Raw genomic sequence first — 16471 nt, forward strand, 5'->3', positions numbered from 1 at the left:
CGCCAAAGAATCAAGAATATCAATAGAGAAACATGAGTGATCATCATTAGGAAATCTCATAGTTTCAGAAATATTAAAATCAATCACTTCCCCATCGAATTCCATTGTTAAAGTGCCTTTAAACACGTCTTCTTAGTTCGGGCCGTCTTCATGAATGGCCTCCCAAGAAGAATCGGCAAGGATGGAGCATGGGTGGTTTCCTCCATTTCAAGGACATAGAAATCCGCCGGGAAGATCAAATCATTCACCTGCACTAAGACATCTTCCAATACGCCCTTTGGATAGGCATTAGATCTATCGGCTAACTGAATAATCACACCATCATTTTTCAATTCACCAAGGTTCATTGAAGCATAAATAGAGTATGGCATGACGTTAATTGAAGCTCCTAAGTCTAACATAGCATGTTCGAACTTAGTTTGACCAATAATACAAGGGATTGTAAAGCTACCTGGATCTTTGCACTTTGGTGGTAACTTTCTTTGTAAAACAGCGGAAACGTTCTCACTTACCCTTACTACCTCTTTATGTGACGCCCTCTTCCTTGTAGTGCACAATTCCTTCAAGAACTTAGCGTATTTGGGCACTTGCTTTATGGCATCTAGGAGCGGGATATTGACTTGAACTTTCCGAAAGGTCTCTAGAATGTCCTTCTCGGCTTCTTCCTTCTTTGATTGCCTAAACCTGCCAGGAAAGGGCACGTTTAGTGGAATAGAACTTGTCAAAGTCGAGTTTGGACTTACCTTAGGTGTGTTGGACGGTTTTGGCACAATAGGGGGCTGCGGCAAAGTTTCTTTCACCCTTGCCGTGGCCTTTATTCCTTGTTCCTCCTCTTCTTGCAGCAACATGTCCTCTTCTTGACTTGTTTTGGACAGCCTTGAGGTGGTTCCGACCTCCTTACCACTTCTCAACATGATTGCCTTGGCAGATTCGAACCCTCCCTTTGGATTGACAATGGTTGAGCTAGGGAGCTTGCCTTTGTCTCGGAATTGTCCTACAAACTCCGCAATCTGCCCAATTTGTTTCTCCAAGTGATCCACCCTTTTGTCTTGGTTTTGCATGGCTTTGGTTTGATTCTCTTGCCCCTGAGACAAACTAGTAAGCAACTTAAGAATAGTAGCATTATCTAAAGACGTACCTTGATGGTTTTGGGCGGATTGGGGTTGGGTTTGGTCTTGGCCGAATGGCTTGGTGTAGAACCCCGGGGGTTGTTGTCTAAAACCTCCTTGTTGGTGAGGTTGTTGAGGCTCCCTCCACTTGAAGTTTGGATGGTCTTTCCAACCTGGATTGTATGTGTTGGAATATGGATCATTCCTTGGTTGATTGTGGCTCGGAAATCCAATGGCATTTGCACTCTCCCATCCCCCATTCTCAATCAATTGAGGGCATCTTTCCGAAGGGTGTCCTTGGATAGAACATACACCACATACAATCGGTCCTTGTATCTTCATTCCTTCGGCCATCTGAGACATAATAGAAGTAAGATTAGCTAACTGAGATTGAATATCGGATTGAGAACTTACCTCATTCAAGTGTTGCCGTGGGGGGTCCCTTTGCCCAAGTCCTTCATATTGTTGTGCATTTAGAGCACGGTTTGCAATTAGGGTCTTGGCTGCCATAGGAGTTTTGTCCACCAATGCACCTCCTGCCGAAGCATCGAGCATTTGCCTTTCAATGGGAAGAAGGCCCTCATAGAAATATTGAAGGAGAAGCTCCTCCTTCATTTGATGTTGAGGACATGATGCAACAAGGGCTTTAAAACGCTCGTAGTATGCCGGAAAAGATTCTCCTTGACTTTGTTGGATTCCGCTAATTTTCTTCCTCAAGAGAATGACTCTTGAAGTAGGGAAGAACTTCTCCAAGAATGCTCGCTTCATGCTCTCCCAAGAAGTAACGGTCCCGGGTGCCAATTCATAAAGCCAATCCTTAGCCTTTTCCACAAGAGAGAATGGAAAAGCTTTCATCTTCATAATATTCCCATCAACGTTAATGGGTGTCATGCTTGAGCATACAACTTCAAACTCCTTCAAATGCTTGTTTGGATCTTCCATGGACAGCCCATGGTACTTTGGAATGTGGTGTAACAAGCTTGACTTCAACTCGAATTCATCGGTCTTGCCTTGGGCAGCCGTGGGGTATTGAATGCATAATGGTGCGGCATTGGCCAACCCCGAGGCCGAAAGCTCTTTAATGGTCCGATTGTCCGCTGCCATAACTTCTTCTTCCACACTTTCAAACTCAGATTCGGCCTCTGAACTTGAACTAGGTTCACTAGGTTCGGGATGCCTCCTCTTTCTTCTCAAATCACGTTCAAAATCGTCGTTAAAGTCCAAGATATGTGCATGCACAGTTTGAGAACTCTGCGTCATGCACTAGTACCTAAACCAAGAAAACAAAACAAAATAAGAAAACTAGGTAAATTACACTAAAAACATACGGCAAAAAAGCAACGGCGCCAAAATTTGATATGAAAATTAACTTGACACACAAATTAAACCCTATGGATGACAATTGTAGTATATGAGCAAATAGGGATCGTTCTAGACCGGGGATTAACTAGGGATGCTAACCAATGTGAAATTGACTCAAAAACGTAAAAACAATATTTAGAACACTAAACTAGACTTAATGAATGCAAACCTAAAATTTAAAATACTCAAACAAACTAAAAGACTCAAACATCACCCAAAACACTCAAAACTGCCTTAAAAACACTTTCTGGGCAGTTTTGAACACTTTGGTGAATTTGGACGAATTTGTGTAACAAATTGAATCAAAACACTTATAAACACAAACTAAGACACTTTCTAACTAAGTTGGATACTAAAGTAAAGGGGGATTAAGGTTTTGATGAAATTAAATTAAATGCACAGATTCTAATTAAGGGCAGATTGTAAAAACGAAATTGATGAAATAGAATGATGAGAAACTAGTTAGAGGGTTCCTTATCCACACATGAACATATGCATATAATTTGATTCCCAGTTATGACTTCAACAAACGATGAATGACAATGCTCCAAGTTAATTAGGTCCGCTTAAATTAACTTTCAGATTTCCCTAGATTCATTGGATTGAATGGAATACGCATTACAACCAAATTATTCCTAATCAAAGTCCCTAACTATGGAATACGCATGATAGAGACATTCAACAAGGATCATTAAGTTCAACGGAAATCATAAACATCGACTAGGCATTCATAACTATGGAATACGCATGTTAATCCAGCCTAGGGTTACTAAACACAATCGTGACTAGCGATTTTTACTACTCATGAATATAAGTTCATAACGATTAGGTGAAATTCCCTTATATCCTAGCATCAAGTTTAGGCATGCAAATTAAGTGTCGACCCTCAACCCACATGCATAAACAAGTTCTTAATCAAAACAGAAAAGTAAACCACATCTAAAGTTCATGAATTCATAACTGGAGTAAATCAAATCATAACCAACATATGTCCATGGCTTCAAACTTTCCCCTAACTAATTAGGGGTTTAGCCACTCATGATTACAACAAACTTAGAGAGTAATAACAAAGTAAACATTGAAAACAAGAACGAAGAACACCTAAAAATCCCAACAACTCAATCTTGAATTGTATGAACGTTTAGGCCTCTTCTCCTCTAGTTGCTGCAACACAAGGGGTTTTGGTGAGTTTTGGGGGTTATGGATGATGTAGAATGATGTGTTTAGGGTAGGGATGGATGTAGGGGAAGGCAAGGAGTGTTTTTGGGCAGAAAATATGAAGAATGGTGAAGTATGGCAGTGTTAGAGAGAGGGAATGAATTTCTGGCGTGAATGAATGTGTATGAGAGATGATTTTCTGAATATGGAAGTGTGTGTGAATTGTGGCTGCAATGGATGCTTATTTATAGGTGAAGAAGAGGGAATATGACAGCTAGGAACTTGGTGGAAAGCTGAAAATGCATGTGCAATGTTTTGGGAGAAAATGGGAGTGCATGTGGCTGCAATGGATTAAAGGGTGAATGCAATCTGAAATGGGAGAGCATGTGGGTGAAATAATGAAGGAATAAGTGCATGTGGCTGAATTGGTGGTGCAAAGTGAATGAATAATGAAATGGGAAAGCATGTGCAAGGTTGTGGTGTGAATGATTGAATGTGCATGTGGCTGATTTATGAAGAGTGAATGCATGTGGCTGCAAGGTGTGAATGATTATGGGTGCATGTGGCTGCAATGGATTAGGAATCCTTCAATTTCGTCCATTCCTTTTGCTCCAAACATAAGCTATCCATTCCAAGTCCAATTTTGCTCCAAAATGCTCCAAAATGCATCTTTTTGCTTCCTTAGCCATATGAACCTAAAAACACACGAAAATGGCTTAAACTACTAAAACAACTATGAATTAACAATATAAATGCACGAAAACAAGCTAAGTAAGTCGCCTAAATATGCTCCTATCATGCATGTGGGTGGAAATCTGAAAATGCAAAGGGAAAAGCTGGAAAGGGAGGGAACTCACGGCAAGGAAAGTTTCTTGATGGTTTTGGGGTTGTGATGCATGTGTATGCATGTGGATTAAAGGGGTGTGAATGCATGTGCAATGAGTAATGAAATGGGAAAGCATGGTTGAATGATTAAATGGCTGAAATGATTGTGTTTGTTTGAATGTGCATGTGATTAAATTAAAAGATGGAATACATGTGAAATGCAAGGTGTGATGCACGGATTAGAGAGGATGGGTGAGTGTGCATGTGGATTAATGAATTAATGGTGGTGTAATGATGAAGTGTGATGACTGAAAATGGCAAGGGAAGGCACGGCACAATGTTGTTTTGGTTCTTGAAATGCATGTGAATGCATGTGAGTGCAATATGAAAAGAATGACTAATTAATGTATGTAGGGTGCAGCTAGGTTGGAAAGGTGTGGATTATGGCTGCAATTTAGGGAAAGGAAATAGGTTTAAAGCTGGTGCGAGAATTATACGCACACAAATTAAACCCTCTTTTTGACAATTGTAGTATAAGTATAAGTAGGGATCGTTCTGGACCGGGGATTAGGAGGGATTGTTAATCACTTGGATTTGACTCAAAAACGTAAAAACACAATATAAAACACTATACTAGACTCAAAGAATGCAAAACTAAACTTTAAAACACTAAAACAAATCAAAAGACTCAAACATCACCCAAAACACTCAAAACTGCCTTAAAATCACTTTCTGGGCAGTTTTGAGCACTTTGGTGAATTTGGACGAATTTGTGTAATAAATTGAATCAAAACACTTAGAAACATAAACTAAGATACTTTCTAACTAAATTGGACAATAAAGTAAAGGGGGATTGAGTTTTGGACGAAATTAAAATAAATGAACAAATTCTAATTAAAACAGAATGTAAATATGAAAATGATAAAATGGAATGAATGGATGTTAGAATAGCTAAGGGGTTCATCTCCACACATGTTACACTTGCATAATAAAATGATTTCCAATTGCATTTCAATAAACCATGAATTCTCAACGCTCCAAGTTAATTAGGTCCGCTTAAATTAACTTTCAAATCTTCCTAACGTTATTGAATTGGATGATTGCATACGACAACCCAAAACATTCCCCACAAGTCCCCTACATGATTGCATAATAGAGATACAAGCAAGAATCATTACGCTCTATAAAAATTATAAGTGTTGACGAGGCATTCGTTACTATGGAATACGCATGAAACTTATGCCAAGAATTCGTTTAACGCGATTGTTTATAAGCAACCTCCACTACTTGTGAATATAAGTTCGTAACTATTAGGTGAAACTCACTTATATTCTAGCGTCATATTCATGCATGAAAATTAAGTGTGCACTCTCAATAAACATACATAAATAAGTTATCAATCAAACAGTTAAATGAATTGAATCCACAACTTATGAAACGCAATTAGAAGTAATCAAATCAAAATGCAAGCATAAACATATATTTCGAATTCCCCCCTAGCCAAGGGGGGTTTAGTTGAATTTAAACATTGGGATCAAAGAAACACCTAAACATTCCAACAACTCAAACTTGAATTGTATGAACGTTTAGGCCCTCTTCTCTTCCATTCCTCATTCGTACAAAACAAAGAGTATTGAAATTAAACATTGAAATCAAAGAAACACCTAAACATTCCAACAACTCAAACTTGAATTGTATGAACGTTTAGGCCCTCTTATCTTCCTCTTCGTTGTAGCACAAGGTCTAAGGATAGTTTGATGGTGTGAATGGTTTGGGGAGTGGTTGGAGTGGCTGCAATGGAGGAGAAAAGTGTTTTGGTGGCTGCTGCAAGGGTGTGGAGAGGTTTTGACGAATTTTTGGAATATGGAAGAGTGAATGAGAATGAATGAATGTTGTGTGAAGTGTGTATGGTATTTATAGGGAGAAAGAGAGGGAACATTGATGCGAGATTTATACGCACACAAATTAAACCCTCTTTTCGTCAAATTGTAGTATATGTATAAGTAGGGATCGTTCTGGACCGGGGATTAGGAGGGATTGTTAATCACTTGGATTTGACTCAAAAAAACGTAAAAACACAAAATAAATGTATTTCTAACTAATCTAACACTTTAAAATAAATGGGGGATTGGTTTTGGACGAAATTAAACTAAAATAGAAACTTGGAAACAAAACAGATTGTACAAACGAAATTGATGGAATAGAATGAAGAAAAACTAGTTAGAGGGTTCCTTATCCACACATGAACATAAGCATAAAATTTGACTCCCAGTTATGACTTCAACAAACGATGAATGACAATGCTCCAAGTTAATTAGGTCCGCTTAAATTAACCTTCAGATTTCCCTAGATTCATTGGATTGAATGGGATACGCATTACAACCAAATTATTCCTAATCAAAGTCTCTCACATGGAATACGCATGATAGAGACATTCAACAAAGATCATTAAGTTCAACGGAAATCATAAACATTGACTAGGCATTCATAACTATGGAATACGCATGTTAATCCAGCCTAGGGTTTACTAAACACAATCGTGACTAGCGATTTTTACTACTCATGAATATAAGTTCATAACGATTAGGTGAAATTCCCTTATATCCTAGCATCAAATCTTAGGCATGCAAATTAAGTGTCGACCCTCAACCCACATACATAAACAAGTTCTTAATCAAAACAGAAAAGTAACCCACATCTAAAGTTCATGAATTCATAACTGGAGTAAATCAAATCATAACCAACATATGTCCATGGCTTCAAATTCGCCTCTAACTAAAAAGAAATTAGTTTCACATGTTTAACATAATTGAATAACAAGTTAAATTAAACATGAAAACAGAAACAAGAAAAGAAAGAACAAATGGATGGAAAGTTAGCTACGGGGTTCATCTCCACATATGTTATACTTGCATAATAAAACGATTTCCAATTGCATTTCAACAAATCATTAATTCTCAACGCCCCGGGTCAATTAGGTCCGCTTAAATTAACCGTCAAGTTTTCCTTAAGTTAATGAATTGGATGGGTTAGCGCAACGCAATTCACAACATTCTCCAAAAGTCCTTTACGTGAAAAGCACAATAAAGATACAATCAAAGATCATTAAGCATCATAAAAACTTTAAGTGTTGACGAGGCATTCGTTACTATGGACTACGCATGAAACTTATGCCAAGAATTTATTTAACGCGATTGTTTATAAGCAACCTCCACTACTTGTGAATATAAGTTCGTAACTATTAGGTGAAACTCATTTATATTCTAGCGTCATATTGATGCATGAAAATTAAGCGCGCATTCTTAATAAACATTCATAAATAAGTTATCAATCAAACGGTTAAACAAATTGAACCACAACTTATGAAACGCAATTAGAATTAATCAAATCAAAATGCAAGCATAAACATATATTTCGAATCACCCCTAGCTAAAGGGGGTTTAGTTTATTATAACTTTGAAATCAAAGAAATACCTAAACATTCCAACAACTCAAACTTGAATTGTATGAACGTTTAGGCACTCTTCTCTTCCATTCCTCATACGTACAAACAAAGAGAATTGAATTTAAACATTGAAATCAAAGAAACACCTAAACATTCCAACAACTCAAACTTGAATTGTATGAACGTTTAGGCACTCTTCTCTTCCTCGTTGTTGTAGCACAAGGTCTAAGGATAGTTTGATGGTGTGAATAGTTTGGGGAGTGGTGTTTGGATTAATAGGGAAATGGAAAAATGGTGTTTGGATTACAAGGGAACTCACGGCAAAGAGAAGGAATGGAAGTGTTTGTGGTGTGTTGTGTATGAAATGAGATGTCCATGAATGAATGAATGCAAGGGTATTTATAGGAGTAGTGGAGGGAACATATGGCTATGTCATTTGTAGGTGAAGTAGGTGGATGTTGTAGGTGAAGTAGGTGGATGTTGTAGGTGAAGTGGATGTTGTAGGTGAAGTAGGTGGATGTTGCAGGTGAAGTAGGTGGATGATATGTTAAGTGATAAGTGATAAGTGATATGATATGTGGTTATGATATGATAAGTGGTTAAGTGGTGATGATAAGTGATAAGTGATTAAGTGATATGATATGTGGTGATGATAAGTGATAAGTGCATGTGGGTTAACTAATGAAGGAAATGCATGTGCAATGACAATGTGTTAGAATGGATGTGTGTTATGCATGGCATGATTGGGATTAGGAAAGGTTTAAATGTCCTAAAACTAAAGAGAACAAGGTTCCAACACTTTGGCTCCAATTAGGTCTTCAATTTCGTCCAACACTTTGGCTTCAAGCATAAGCTATCCGTCCTTAGCCCAAAAGTGCTCCAAAAGTCTCCAAAATGCATCTTTTTGCTCCTTTAGCCCTTTAGACCTACAAACACACGAAAATAGCTTAAAGTACTAAAATAACTAAAGAAACATAACGTAAATGTACGACAACAAGCCATTTAAGTCGCATAAATATGCTCCTATCAAACATGACAGCTAGGAACTTGGTGGAAATCTGAAATGGTGATGAGAGATGCATGTGGCTGATTTATGCATGTGATTAAAGGGTGGGAATGCATGTGCTTTGACAGAAATGAAAGGGAATGCATGTGCAATGAGTGTGAAGTGAATGATTGAATGCATGTGGCTGATTTATGAAGAGTGAATGCATGTGGCTGATAGGTATGAATGATTATGGTTGCATGTGGGTGGAAATGCATGTGGAATTAAAACTAGAGTGAATGATGATGAATGCATGTGGATTAAAGAGAGAGAATGTGGTGTAATGATGAAGTGGAATAAGTGCATGTGGATGTGGCTGATTTGATTTATGGAAGATGCATGTGGATTAAAGATGAGTGAATGATTATGGGTGCATGTGGATGAATGTGCATGTGCAAGGTTGTTGTTGTGATAAGTGATAAGTGTATGATATGATAAGTGAATGATATGATAAGTGGATGATAAGATAAGTGAATGATATGATAAGTGGATGATATGATAAGTGGTGAATGATATGTAATGATATGTGGGAGTGTGGCTGAAATGAAGGAGTGGAATGTTGGAATGTTATGCACGGCTAAGGATATAGGAAAGGTTTAAATGTCCTAAGACTAAAGGGAACAAGGTTCCAACACTTTGGTCTTCAATTTCGTCCAACACTTTGGCTCCAAGCATAAGCTATCCATCCTAAGCCCAAAAGTGCTCCAAAAGTCTCCAAAATGCATCTTTTTGCTCCTTTAGCCCTTTGGACCTACAAACACACGAAAATAGCTTAAAGTACTAAAATAACTAAAGAAACATAACGTAAATGCACGAGAACAAGCCATTTAAGTCGCATGAATATGCTCCTATCAAATACCCCCACACTTAGCTTTTGCTAGTCCTCGAGCAAAACAAAACAAAAGAAACCAAAAACAAAACAAAACGAACAAAACACAACCTACACCTTCCAACAATCGTCTCAAATTTCCAATGCACATGACATGTTAAAAATCATTATTCCCACAGATTTTAGCAATCTTTACACTTAAGTACATTCTTACTCATAGTCACCACATACTAGTTCACAATTAAGCATTTAAAACCATGATTTGAATGTAGTAACATGCCTTTAGAGAATTCCCTCAATTCCTTACTAGATGTACTCTCGTTTTTCACACAGATTTTTTTGACTACACTCCCTACACTAGGTATATGTGAGAAGATTGATGTAAACATGTAGACGAACACTCACATATGTTATAACAAGGAAAGCATTTTCTGGAATTATTAACATGTATATATATGATCTCATGAATGGAATGCCACTACTTAGAACGAGAACCAGTGATTCCATAAGCTCATATCAATTCCAAACTCCACATTATTGAACACATAACGATCAAGATAGAAGTCAAAGGGGTGTAACGGGGCTAGGGTATTGGCTAAAAATGAAAGGTGAAGGATAAACAAACATTCTTAAAGCAATAGCGAGCAAAGCATTTGAATTAACGTAGAATTCACTTTTGAATGAAAACTCAATCTTTTGAACAACAAGGGGGAACAAGCTCTTTTTCCTTTCTTTCTTTTCTTTTCTGTTTTTCTTTTTCATATGTTTTTCACAATTTTTTTTTTTTTCTTTTCTTTTGACTCTCAAAACATACATAAACACTTAAGAACAAAACATTCTCTCCCCCACACTCATTTTCTTTCATAATGTACTCAAAAGGAATTCATTTAAGTCATGCTCACTATCTTTTAAGAACAAGGGTGTGGACTGTCCTATACTAGGCTAGGTGAGGATAATGTGGTTAAACAAAGAATAAAGGCTAAACAAGGCTCAACGGGATTAAAACTTACAACAAATACGAAATATGGGAAGTAAGGCTATTTGGCTATGGTGGCAACTACACAACTTCATCTTGATATATGTTATGCAATTCAATGTCATGCTTTGAATGAAACGGATATAAGTTCTAGCATTTAGTTCTATCATGATACAATTGCATTCTAAGTAGCAACCAAGCAAGGAATAATGAGATCATGCAACAACTTTAGAAAACAAAGAATCACAGAAAATAACTCTCCAAAGAAGGTAATGGCTCGAGTTTCACAGGGTTGTAGCGTTTGTTTGAGTTCCTTCCTTCAAGCATGTTACAAAAACGAATTTTTCTTTTATGATTGCATGTGAAGTCATACATTATAACCATAACCAAGCATATACCAAGAGTAAATCAAACTTTTCTCTATGTTTATAACTCTTTTTAACCGTCATGCAATTACAAACCAAATCCTTATCATTGTGTTGGAAGGTACCCTAAGACACAAACACACAAAAACGACTCAAAACACTCTTTTTAGGCTTTTTTAAAACATGTTTTTCAAATTTTTATGTGATTTTCGGAGTTATAAAAACAAAACATACTAAAACACTCTAAAACAACTTTAAAACACCTTAAAACAACAAGGAACAACATTTGAATTTATGGGTGATAAAATCCCACGAATTTGCATTAAATATACTTAGTTACCCCCCCCACACTTAAATCAAACATTGTCCTCAATGTTTTAAGCATAGATTCACACAAAACATAAGTAAACACACAAAAAGCACTTAAACATACTAAACATGGCAGAATGTAACTAACAAAGAGAAGAGTTTAGGGACGCAAATCTGGTTATGGAGTGTAAATTCCATCTTCTCTTTGTTGATTGCATTGAGGCTTGATCTTGATGATTCCACGGGCTTACTCTTGAACTGGTTGCCGCCCATCGTTGATTTTCCTTTGTGCTACTCTTGATCTGGGCATCAGGATTCTTTTGGTCTTCCCCGAAGGTCTGAGCTTACTCCTTTGGTCTGTTTCTTTGTTCAATCTTTCCAATTCGTATTGAAAAGGGTTGGAGGATAACTCAGCCTAAGTTTGTCTCCACATGCTTCAATGTATCATGTTCACTTGCCTTACTTGCTCCGTTGAAGATGACTACTCGAGAGCAACGCTAGGTAAGCAATCAGGAATAGATTCCAGGCAGTTGGCTCCAGATCGGAAGACTGACTCCAAGTGCCGGCTGATTGCTTCTTTTACTTTGCCATGCGAGTAAGAACAAGGACAAAGAAAAAGACAGGGAAAGAGCATGATATGAGATACTTTTGCTTTTGACCTTGATGATATGAGATACCTTTGCTTTTGAAGAAGCGGTGAATGAATCAGCATACTTCAATCCGCTGTTTCCTCCTGGGTCATCTGTACTCCAGGCATCTGGTATCATCTTTGGGGAAGAAGAAAGAATTGAGTATTTCGAAAGGCTTTGCTAGGAGTTCGCCCTCAGAGGTGAGGGAGAGTTGGGCATTTTCTTCAGGATTGCCTTGCCATAAAAGACGAAGGTCGACATATATAGAGATAATATCAAGTGGTGGTACTGTTCTTTTACCCTTGTCGACAAATGTCTCTTCGATATCAGAACGACGCCTCTTCGATTTCTGAGCAGGCGCCCCTTCGATTTCTGAACGACGCCCCTTCGCTTTCTGAACGACACGTGGTAGTGCAGATGCGGCTCCTTTTGACAAAGCTGCACGCGTTTTCTGAAAAGCAGAGAAAGCGTCGCCGAACTTTGCGCTTGTCGGCTAAAGACGTGTAGTTGCGATGATGGCCTCCACGTGTTTTCAGCTTTGTCAGAAATCTTTTGACAAAGTTGAGCGCGTTTTCTGAAAAGCCGAGAAAGCGTCGCCTAACTTACGCCGGAAATTCCGGCTTTTTGAATCGGTGGACGCGTCGCCTTGGCTTTTTTTATAGAGCTATCGATCACCACAACAAACACACTCTGAAGATTTCCCATTCTTGAAAATCAACTCCGGCCCTTTGAGAATTAACTCTATCCGCCCCTTTTCTTTGAACACTTTTGAAAAATGGCAAACCCATCGAACCTTAGCTTAGAATTGAGTCTCAGCAGTGATACGGGCGCGCCGCGTCAAGGTAACGTATGGCGCCCTTCTTTCTTATCTTCTAACGGTCCTCTTACAGGTGAAGACTCCGTGATGCAGGACGCCACAACAGCTACAATAGTAGCTAGGAACCTCCTCACTCCAAAAGATAGTAGCCTGCTGTCAGGACGGTCCGATGAGTTGGCCGTTCAAGAGTCCCTCGCTCTTAGTGTTCAGTGTGCGAGCTCTGTGTCCAACATGGGCCAACGCCTGCTTGCCCGCTCCCGTCAGGTGGAATCATTGATGGCAGAGGTGGAAAGTCTTAAGCAAGAGATCCAGCAGCTTAAGTACGAGAATAGAAGTTTGCATGTGCTTGCAAATAACTATTCGTCGGGCATGAAGAGGAAGCTTGATGAGCTGCAAGAATCTGAAGGTCGGATTCAAGGTGACCGTCAAAGGCTTGCGGCTTATCTCCAGAGGCACCTTTTTCCTGGGTCATCCATCGTTTGGCCAAGTATTGAGGCCTGGAATGCTCTAGCTCCGATTCCTCCCGCTCCGATACCTTCCGCTCCTATATCTTCTGCTCCGATGCCTTCCGCTTCGATGCCTTCCGTTCCGATGCCTTCCGCTTCAAGAGTATTGCCACGTAGTGGGGCTTCAAGCAAACAACCTCTGTGAAGGCTACATCTGCTTTATTTTTCTTTTTATCTCTATTTTTTTTTTTTTTTTTTTTTTTCAAATCAAACGGCATGGAATTGGTCTTTGAATGGGCGGTGATACTTGAAATGATCCGGTAATAGTTTAAATTCTAGAGTGGATGCCTGAATCATTAACGACATATTAGTATAAAAGAAAATTGAAATTCGGGGAGGCGTCTTACCTTTGTGTTCCGACAAGAACTTAAGAATAAACACCCCTTCGAAAGTTATGACTTCTCTCGTGTCATAAAATCCAACTTCCTTGCGAATTGTGGTTGCAAATATGTCCTCTTTGATGCCTTCATGAAATTCCCTATTTTGCACCTTTGGAAGGGGTTCCAAGATGTCTTTTTCACCTTCTTCTTCCTTGGAAGTCATGAATCTGCAAGGAATAGGGATATTTGTTGGAACGGGGTTAAAAATAATGAAATTTGGAACAACCATACCTGAATTAGATGGCATAGGAGCAATAGGTGCCTCCGGTAAAGGTGTTTCCACCCTTTCCGTGGGTTGGGTGTATTCCTCTTCCTTGTGATTTGATTTTGATGGTTGAGGGTCCGTTCCAACCTCTTTGTCACTTCTCAACATGATTTCCTTGGCAGTTTCAAATTCTCCCTTCGGATTTGCAATGGTTGAACTAGGGAGTTCGCCTTGGTCTCGAAACTGTCCTACGAACTCCGCGATCTGCCCAATTTGCATTTCCAAGTGGTCCAACCTTTTGTCTTGATTTTGGCCCTCCTTGACTTGATTTTGTGAGCCCTGCACCAAACAAATTAATTCATCAAGCTTTTGATTATAATCTATTGACGAACTTGAGTTTGGTTGGGCATATTGAATATGAGGTGGTTGCCAATATCCTTCTTGTTGAACATTTTGAGGTTCCCACCACATAGAAGTTGAATGATCACTCCAATCCGAATTGTAAGTATTGGAAAACACGTTATTCCTTGATTGAAGATCAAATATATCAATGCTTTGCATTTGGGACCTTTCCATGAGCTGTGACAAAAGAGAAGCATTATCAAGTGCCATCTTATGCTTCTCTAGTACTTGAATTCAATAAACAAAACACAAATCACAAACTAAAACTAAAATATATAACAGAAACGAAAACTAAAACTAATAAGAAAACGAAAATAACAATCCAAAGGATTAGCAAAGTTGCTAATCCCCGGCAACGGCGCCAAAATTTGGTGCGAGAATTATACGCACACAAATTAAACCCTCTTTTTGACAATTGTAGTATAAGTATAAGTAGGGATCGTTCTGGACCGGGGATTAGGAGGGATTGTTAATCACTTGGATTTGACTCAAAAACGTAAAAACACAATATAAAACACTATACTAGACTCAAAGAATGCAAAACTAAACTTTAAAACACTAAAACAAATCAAAAGACTCAAACATCACCCAAAACACTCAAAACTGCCTTAAAATCACTTTCTGGGCAGTTTTGAGCACTTTGCTGAATTTGGACGAATTTGTGTAATAAATTGAATCAAAACACTTAGAAACATAAACTAAGATACTTTCTAACTAAATTGGACAATAAAGTAAAGGGGGATTGAGTTTTGGACGAAATTAAAATAAATGAACAAATTCTAATTAAAACAGAATGTAAATATGAAAATGATAAAATGGAATGAATGGATGTTAGAATAGCTAAGGGGTTCATCTCCACACATGTTACACTTGCATAATAAAATGATTTCCAATTGCATTTCAATAAACCATGAATTCTCAACGCTCCAAGTTAATTAGGTCCGCTTAAATTAACTTTCAAATCTTCCTAACGTTATTGAATTGGATGATTGCATACGACAACCCAAAACATTCCCCACAAGTCCCCTACATGATTGCATAATAGAGATACAAGCAAGAATCATTACGCTCTATGAAAATTATAAGTGTTGACGAGGCATTCGTTACTATGGAATACGCATGAAACTTATGCCAAGAATTCGTTTAACGCGATTGTTTATAAGCAACCTCCACTACTTGTGAATATAAGTTCGTAACTATTAGGTGAAACTCACTTATATTCTAGCGTCATATTCATGCATGAAAATTAAGTGTGCACTCTCAATAAACATACATAAATAAGTTATCAATCAAACAGTTAAATGAATTGAATCCACAACTTATGAAACGCAATTAGAAGTAATCAAATCAAAATGCAAGCATAAACATATATTTCGAATTGTCCCCTAGCCAAGGGGGGTTTAGTTGAATTTAAACATTGGAATCAAAGAAACACCTAAACATTCCAACAACTCAAACTTGAATTGTATGAACGTTTAGGCCCTCTTCTCTTCCATTCCTCATTCGTACAAAACAAAGAGTATTGAAATTAAACATTGAAATCAAAGAAACACCTAAACATTCCAACAACTCAAACTTGAATTGTATGAACATTTAGGCCCTCTTATCTTCCTCTTCGTTGTAGCACAAGGTCTAAGGATAGTTTGATGGTGTGAATGGTTTGGGGAGTGGTTGGAGTGGCTGCAATGGAGGAGAAAAGTGTTTTGGTGGCTGCTGCAAGGGTGTGGAGAGGTTTTGACGAATTTTTGGAATATGGAAGAGTGAATGAGAATGAATGAATGTTGTGTGAAGTGTGTATGGTATTTATAGGGAGAAAGAGAGGGAACATGACAGCTAGGAACTTGGTGGAAATCTGAAATGGTGATGGGAGATGCATGTGGCTGATTTATGCATGTGATTAAAGGGTGGGAATGCATGTGCTTTGACAGAAATGAAAGGGAATGCATGTGCAATGAGTGTGAAGTGAATGATTGAATGCATGTGGCTGATTTATGAAGAGTGAATGCATGTGGCTGATAGGTATGAATGATTATGGTTGCATGTGGGTGGAAATGCATGTGGAATTAAAACTAGAGTGAATGATGATGAATGCATGTGGATTAAAGAGAG

The sequence above is a fragment of the Pyrus communis genome, chromosome 10, assembly GCF_041283825.1.
Source record: "Pyrus communis isolate YQ-2024b chromosome 10, ASM4128382v1, whole genome shotgun sequence".
Classification (NCBI taxonomy): Eukaryota; Viridiplantae; Streptophyta; class Magnoliopsida; order Rosales; family Rosaceae; genus Pyrus; species Pyrus communis.